This window comes from Arachis hypogaea, chromosome 7, assembly GCF_003086295.3.
Source record: "Arachis hypogaea cultivar Tifrunner chromosome 7, arahy.Tifrunner.gnm2.J5K5, whole genome shotgun sequence".
In the NCBI taxonomy this organism is placed as follows: domain Eukaryota; kingdom Viridiplantae; phylum Streptophyta; class Magnoliopsida; order Fabales; family Fabaceae; genus Arachis; species Arachis hypogaea.
Genome location: NC_092042.1, coordinates 31,552,525 through 31,561,369, shown reverse-complemented (window position 1 = coordinate 31,561,369; position 8,845 = coordinate 31,552,525). Strand labels below are relative to the sequence as shown.

Sequence of the window (8,845 nt, the reverse complement as noted above, 5' to 3'; positions counted from 1 at the left end):
CTCTCCTCTATCAACATCAATCACAGCCTTTGCTGTGGCTAGGAAGGGTCTGCCAAGGATGATGGATTCATCCATGCACTTCCCAGTCTCTAGGACTATGAAATCAGTAGGGATGTAATGGTCCTTAACTTTTACCAGAACATCCTCTACAGGTCCATAAGCTTGTTTTCTTGAATTGTCTGCCATCTCTAGTGAGATTTTTGCAGCTTGCACCTCAAAGATCCCTAGCTTCTCCAGTACAGAGAGAGGCATGAGGTTTACACTTGACCCTAAGTCACACAAGGCCTTCTTGAAGGTCATGGTGCCTACGGTACAAGGTATTGAAAACTTCCCAGGATCTTGTCTCTTTTGAGGTAATTTCTGCCTAGACAAGTCATCCAGTTCTTTGGTGAGCAAAGGGGGTTCATCCTCCCAAGTCTCATTTCCAAATAACTTGTCATTTAGCTTCATGATTGCTCCAAGGTATTTAGCAACTTGCTCTTCAGTGACATACTCATCCTCTTCAGAGGAAGAATACTCATCAGAGCTCATGAATGGCAGAAGTAAGTCCAATGGAATCTCTATGGTCTCATTTTGAGCCTCAGATTCCCATGGTTCCTCATTGGGGAACTCATTGGAGGTCAGTGGACGCCCAGTGAGGCCTTCCTCAGTGGTGTTCACTGCTTCTCCCTCCTCCCAAAATTCGGCCATGTTGATGGCCTTGCACTCTCCTTTTGGATTTTCTTCTGTATTGCTTGGGAGAGTACTAGGAGGGAGTTCAGTAATTTTCTTGCTCAGCTGACCCACTTGTCCTTCCAAATTTCTGATGGAGGACCTTGTTTCAGTCATGAAACTTTGAGTGGTTCTGATTAGATCAGAGACCATGGTTGCTAAGTCAGAGGTATTCTGCTTAGAACTCTCTGTCTGTTGCTGAGAAGATGATGGAAAAGGCTTGCTATTGCTAAACCTGTTTCTTCCACCATTATTGTTATTGAAACCTTGTTGAGGTCTCTGTTGATCCTTCCATGAAAGATTTGGATGATTCCTCCATGAAGGATTATAGGTGTTTCCATAGGGTTCTCCCATGTAATTCACCTCTTCCATTGAAGGGTTCTCAGGATCATAAGCTTCTTCCTCAGATGAAGCTTCCTTAGTACTGCTTGGTGCATTTTGCATTCCAGACAGACTTTGAGAAATCATATTGATTTGTTGAGTCAATATTTTGTTCTGAGCCAATATGGCATTCAGAGTGTCAATCTCAAGAACTCCTTTCTTCTGACTAGTCCCATTGTTCACAGGATTCCTTTCAGAAGTGTACATGAATTGGTTATTTGCAACCATTTCAATCAGTTCTTGAGCTTCAGTAGGTGTCTTCTTCAGATGAAGAAATCCTCCAGCAGAGCTATCCAAAGACATCTTGGACAGTTCAGAGAGACCATCATAGAAAATACCTATGATGCTCCATTCAGAAAGCATATCGGAAGGACACTTTCTGATTAATTGTTTGTATCTTTCCCAAGCTTCATAGAGGGATTCTCCTTCCTTCTGTCTGAAGGTTTGGACTTCCACTCTAAGCTTACTCAATTTTTGAGGTGGAAAGAACTTTGCCAAGAAGGCATTGACTAGCTTTTCCCAAGAGTCCAGGCTTTTTTTAGGTTGAGAGTCCAACCATGTTCTAGCTCTGTCTCTTACAGCAAAAGGGAATAGCATAAGTCTGTAGACCTCAGGGTCAACCCCATTAGTCTTGACAGTGTCACAGATTTGCAAGAATTCAGCTAAGAACTGATGAGGATCTTCCAATGGAAGTCCATGAAACTTGCAATTCTGTTGCATTAGAGAAACTAATTGAGGCTTAAGCTCAAAGTTGTTTGCTCCAATGGGAGGGATAGAGATGCTTCTCCCATAGAAGTCGGGAGTAGGTGCAGTAAAGTCACCCAGCACCTTCCTTGCATTGTTGGCATTGTTGTTGTTTTCGGCTGCCATGAGTTCTTCTTCCTTGAAGAATTCGGTCAGGTCCTCTACAGAGAGTTGTGCCTTAGCTTCTCTTAGCTTTCGCTTCAAGGTCCTTTCAGGTTCAGGGTCAGCCTCAACAAGAATGCTTTTGTCTCTGCTCCTGCTCATAAGAAAGAGAAGAGAACAAGGAAATGTGGAATCCTCTATGTCACAGTATAGAGACTCCTTTAGGTGTCAGAGGAAAAGAAAAGTAGAAGACAGAAGTAGAAAATTCGAACTTATCAAAGAAGATGGAGTTCGAATTTTGCATTAAGGAATAGTGTTAGTCCATAAATAGAAGGATGTGAGAAGGAGGGAAGTGGTTTTCGAAAATTAAGCAAGAAATTTTGAAAACATTTTGAAAAACACTAATTAATTTTCGAAAACCAAGAGTGGAAAAGACATCAAGTGATTTTTGAAAAAGATTTTGAAATTAGAAATTAAAAAGATTTGATTGAAAACTATTTTGAAAAAGATGTGGTTAAGAAGATATGATTAGTTTTAAAAAGATGTGATTGAGAAGATATGATTTGAAAAACATTTTAAAAAGATTTGATTTTGAAAATTAAAAACTTGGCTAACAAGAAAAGATATGATTCAAACATTAAACCTCTCTCAACAGAAAAGGCAACATACTTGAAATGTTGAATCAAATCATTAATTGGTTGCAAGTATTTTTGAAAATGGAAAGAAATTGATTTTGAAAAAGATTTGATTGAAAAATTGATTTGAAAAAGATTTGATTTTGAAAAAATTTTGAAAACTTAAAAAAAGATTTGATTTGAAAACAAAATCTTCCCCCTTTAGCCATCCTGGCGTTAAACGCCCAGAATGGTGCACATTCTGGCGTTTAACGCCCAAAACACTACCTTTTTGGGCGTTAAACGCCCAACCAGGTACCATGGCTGGCGTTTAAACGCCAGTCTGTCCTTCTTCACTGGGCGTTTTGAACGCCCAGCTTTTTCTGTGCAATTCCTCTGCTGAATGTTCTGAATCTTCAATTCTCTGTATTATTGACTTGAGAAGACACAAATTAAAAATATTTTTGGATTTTTAATAATAAGGAAAAATCAAAATGCAACAAGAATCAAATAACAATGCATGCAAGACACCAAACTTAGCAGTTTGTATACTACTGACACTAACAAAATGAAAATGCATATGAGACACACAAAACACTCAAGTCAATTGAATTCAAAGATCAGAGCACAAAAATTATCAAGAATTACTTGAAAATCCTTAAGACACATGAATGAATGCATGCAATTGACACCAAACTTAAGATGAGACACTAGACTCAAACAAGAAATTTTTGGATTTTATGATTTTTTTAATTTTTTTTTGTGTTTTTCGAAAATTAAATGGAAAAAGATATCAAAATTCTTAATGAGAATTCCAGGAATCATGCAATGTTAGTCTAAAGCTTCAGTCTAAAGGAATTAGACATGGCTAGCCAAGCTTCAGCAGAACATTGCATTCAAGAGCTAAATTGATGAAGATCAATCAGTTTTGGTGATGATAAGAACATCACCCTTGAAACCCTAGAATTCATTCTTAAGAACTCTGAAGAAAAAAAAATACCTAATCTAAGCAACAAGATGAACCGTCAGTTGTCCAAACTCAACAATCCCCGGCAACGGCGCCAAAAACTTGGTGCGCGAAATTGTGAACAATACTTTTCACAACTCTCATAATCCCCGGTCATGAACCCCAAAAACTTGGTGTTCAATACCATGGCATTACACAACTTCGCACAACTAACCAGCAAGTGCACTGGGTCGTCCAAGTAATAAACCTTACGCGAGTAAGGGTCGATCCCACGGAGATTGTTAGTATGAAGCAAGCTATGGTCATCTTGTAAATCTTAGTCAGGCAAACTCAAATGGATATGGTGATGAACGCATAAAAACATAAAGATAAAGATAGAGATACTTATGTAATTCATTGGTAGGAACTTCAGATAAGCGCATGAAGATGCCTTCCCTTCCGTCTCTCTGCTTTCCTACTGTCTTCATCCAATCCTTCTTACTCCTTTCCATGGCAAGCTTATGCAAGGGTTTCACCGTTGTCAGTGGCTACCTCCCATCCTCTCAGTGAAAATGTTCCTATGCTCTGTCACAGCATGGCTAATCATCTGTCGGATCTCGGTCAGGCCGGAATAGAATCCAGCGATTCTTTTGCGTCTGTCACTAACGCCCCGCCTGCTAGGAGTTTGAAGCACGTCACAGTCATTCAATCATTGAATCCTACTCAGAATACCACAGACAAGGTTAGACCTTCCGGATTCTCTTGAATGCCGCCATCAGTTCTAGCCTATACCATGAAGACTCTGATCTCACGGAATGGTTGGCTCGGTTGTCAGGCGATCAACAATGCATCGTGCAATCAGGAATCCAAGAGATATTCACCCAATCGAAGGTAGAACGGAGGTGGTTGTCAGTCACACGTTCATAGGTGAGAATGATGATGAGTGTCACAGATCATCATATTCATCAAGTTGAAGAACAAGTGATATCTTAGAACAAGAACAAGCGGAATTGAATGGAAGAACAATAGTAATTGCATTAATACTCGAGGTACAGCAGAGCTCCACACCTTAATCTATGGTGTGTAGAAACTCCACCGTTGAAAATACATAAGAACAAGGTCTAGGCATGGCCGTGAGGCCAGCCTCCCAGTGATCTAAGATAGCATAAAAATGAAGATAGCTACCAAAGTCTCCAAATACAATAGTAAAAGGTCCTACTTATAGAGAACTAGTAGCCTAAGGTTTACAGAAATGAGTAAATGACATAAAAATCCACTTCCGGGCCCACTTGGTGTGTGCTTGGGCTGAGCAATGAAGCATTTTCGTGTAGATACTCTTCTTGGAGTTAAACGCCAGCTTTAGTGCCAGTTTGGGCGTTTAACTCCCATTTTGGTGCCAGTTCCGGCGTTTAACGCTGGAATTCCTGAGGGTGACTTTGAACGCCGGTTTGGGCCATCAAATCTTGGGCAAAGTATGGACTATCATATATTTCTGGAAAGCCCAGGATGTCTACTTTCCAACGCCGTTGAGAGCGCGCCAATTGGGCTTCTGTAGCTCCAGAAAATCCACTTCGAGTGCAGGGAGGTCAGAATCCAACAGCATCTGCAGTCCTTTTTAGTCTCTGAATCAGATTTTTGCTCAGGTCCCTCAATTTCAGCCAGAAAATACCTGAAATCACAGAAAAACACACAAACTCATAGTAAAGTCCAGAAAAGTGAATTTTAACTAAAAACTAATAAAAATATACTAAAAACTAACTAGATCAAACTAAAAACATACTAAAAATAATGCCAAAAAGCGTACAAATTATCCGCTCATCAGATACCTCAGAAGAAAGGAGTTCTTGAAATAGATGCTCTGAATGCCATATTGGCTCAGAACAAAGTGTTGACTCAGCAGGTCAACATGATCTCTCAAAGTCTGAATGGATGGCAAAATGCATCCAACAGTACTAAAGAGGCAGCTTCTGAAGAAGCTTATGATCCTGAGAACCCTGTCATGGCAGAGGTTAATTACATGGGTGAACCTTATGGAAACACCTATAACTCATCATGGAGAAATCATCCAAATTTCTCATGGAAGGATCAACAAAAGCCTCAACAAGGCTTTAACAATGGTGGACGTAATAGGCTGAGCAATGGCAAGCCATATCCATCATCTTCTCAGCAACAGACAGAGAATTCTGAACAAAACACTTCTAATTTAGCCAACCTAGTCTCTGAGCTGTCAAAGGTCACCTTCAGTTTCATGAATGAAACAAGATCCTCCATCAGAAATCTGGAGGCACAAGTGGGCCAGCTGAGTAAGAAAGTCATTGAAACTCCTCCCAGTATTCTCCCAAGCAACACAGAAGAGAATCCAAAAGGAGAGTGCAAGGCCATTGATGTGATCAATGTGGCCGAATGCACAAGGGAGGAGGAGGACGAAAATCCTAGTGAGGAAGACCTCCTGGGACGTCCCTCAAGCAAGAAGGAATTTTCTATTAAGGATCCAAAGGAATCCGAGGCTCATATAGAGACCATAGAGATTCCATTAAATCTTCTTCTGCCATTCATGAGCTCTGAAGACTATTCTTCCTCTGAAGAGGATGAAGATGTGACTGGAGAGCAAGTTGCTCAATATTTAGGAGCTATCATGAAGCTGAATGCCAAGTTATTTGGTAATGAGACTTGGGAAAGTGAACCTCCCTTGCTCATTAATGAACTAGATACCTGGATTCAGAAAACTCTGCCTCAAAAGAAACAAGATCCTGGCAAGTTCTTAATACCTTGTACCATAGGCACCATGACCTTTGAAAAGGCTCTATGTGATCTGGGTTCAGGGATAAATCTTATGCCACTCTCTGTAATGGAGAAGCTGGGGATCATTGAGGTACAACCTGCCTTGTTCTCACTACAATTGGCAGACAAGTCATTAAGACAAGCTTATGGAATAGTGGAGGACGTGTTAGTAAAGGTTGAAGGCCTTTACATCCCTGCTGATTTCATAATCTTAGACACTAGGAAGGAAGAGGATGAATGCATCATCCTTGGAAGACCTTTCCTAGCCACAGCAGGAGCTGTGATAGATGTCAACAGAGGTGAATTAGTCCTTCAATTGAATGGGGAGTACCTTGTGTTTAAGGCACATGGCCATCCCTCTGTGACAAAAGAGAGTAAGCATGAGGAGCTTCTCTCAGTTCAGAGTCAAGAAGAGGCCCCACAGTCAAACTCTAAGTTTGGTGTTGTGAGGCCACAACCAAACTCTAAGTTTGGTGTTAAGATCCCACATCCAAACTCTAAGTTTGGCGTTGGGACTATACAACATTGACATGATCACCTTGTGGCTCCATGAGAGCCACTGTCAAGCTATTGACATTAAAGAAGCGCTTGTTGGGAGGTAACCCAATTTTATTTATCTAATTTTTATTTTATTGTTATTTTGTGTTTTATTAGGTACATGATCATGAGGAGTCACGAAAAAATCATAAAAAGTAAAAACAGAATCAAAAACAGCAGAAGAAAAAAAATTCACACCCTGGAGGACGCACAGGCTGGCGTTCAACGCCAGTAAGATGCATCTGGCCGGCGTTCAACGCCAGAACAGAGCATCATTCTGGCGCTGAACGCCAGAAACAAGCAACATTCTGGCGCTGAACGCTAGGAATGTGCCTAGAGAGGAAAAGCTGGCGCTGAACGCCAGTAACAAGCATGAAGCTGGCGTTCAACGCCAGAAACATGCTTTACATGGGCGTTGAATGCCTAGAACGTGCACCAATGGGCGTTTAAACGCCAGAATGGTGTGCAAAGGCATTTTACATGCCTATTTGGTGCAGGGATGGAATTCCTTGACACCTCAGGATCTGTGGACCCCACAGGATCCCCACCTTACCTCCTAATCCTATTTTTGTGATTTGTATTCCCCATGTCACACTTCCCAACACTCTTCACCAATCACCTCAATTCCTCTTCCCAATCACCCCCTTCACCATTCACATCCATCCACTCTTCCCCATAAAACCCACCTACCTTCAAAAATTCAAAACCATTTTCCCACCCATTCCCACCCTAAATGGCCGAACATACACTCCCCCCTCTCTCTATATATACCCTTCCATTCTACTTCATTTTCACACAACACAACCCCCTCTTCCTCACCTTGGCCGAACCTACCTCTCCCCCTCTTTACCATATTCTATTCTTCTTCTTCTTCTCTTCTTTCTTCTATTGCTCGAGGACGAGCAATATTTTAAGTTTGGTGTGGTCAAAGCACAATCTTTTTTGTTTTCCACTACCATCAATGGCACCTAAGGCCGGAAAAGGAAAAGGGAAGACAAAAGCTTCCACCTCCGAGTCATGGGAGATGGAAAGATTCATCTCCAAAAGCCATCAAGACCACTTCTATGATGTTGTGGCAAAGAAGAAGGTGATCCCTGAGGTCCTTTTCAAGCTCAAGAAGAATGAGTATCCGGAGATCCGACATGAGATCCGAAGAAGAGGTTGGGAAGTCTTAACCAACCCCATGCAACAAGTCGGAATCTTAATGGTTCAAGAGTTCTATGCCAATACATGGATCACTAGGAACCATGATCAAATTATGAACCCGACTCCAAAGAATTATCTCACAATGGTTCGGGGGAAATACTTAGATTTTAGTCCGGAAAATGTGAGGTTGGCGTTTCACTTGCCCATGATGCAAGGAGATGAACGCCCCTACACTAGAAGGGTCAACTTTAATCAAAGGTTGGACCAAGTCCTAATGGACATATGTGTGGAAGGAGCTCAATGGAGAATAGACTCCAAAGGCAAGCCAGTTCAACCAAAAAGACTAGACCTCAAGCCTGTGGCTAGAGGATGGTTGGAGTTCATTCAATGCTCCATCATTCCTACTAGCAACCGATCTGAAGTTACTGTGGATCGGGCCATCATGATTCATAGCATCATGATTGGAGAGGAAGTAGAAGTTCATGAGGTCATCTCCAATGAAATCTACAAAATAGCCGACAAGTCCTCCACCATGGCACGGCTAGCTTTTCCTCACCTTATTTGCCATCTATGTTACTCAGCTGGAGTTATCATAGAGGGAGACATCCCCATTGAAGAGGATAAGCCCATCACCAAGAAGAGGATGGAGCAAGCAAGAGAGATCCCTCACGGTTCTCAAGAGATGCATGAGGAAGCTCATCATCAAGAAATCCCTGAGATGCCTCAAGGGATGCACTTTCCTCCCAACAACTAATGGGAGCAACTCAACACCTCCTTAGAAGATTTGAGCCACAATGTGAACAATTAAGGGTGGAACATCATGAGCACTCCATCATTCTCCATGAAATAAGAGAAGATCAAAGAGCAATGAGGGAGGAGCAAC

General features: G+C 41.5%; 1 non-coding gene across 1 annotated transcript; it reads left to right on the top strand.

The window, feature by feature from the left end:
- The first annotated feature begins 1,449 nt into the window (after positions 1 to 1,449).
- Positions 1,450 to 1,557, top strand: LOC112704830 (small nucleolar RNA R71). Its single transcript, XR_003155433.1, has one exon. It is a non-coding gene; the product is annotated as a small nucleolar RNA R71 (small nucleolar RNA).
- The last annotated feature ends 7,288 nt before the right edge of the window (positions 1,558 to 8,845 follow it).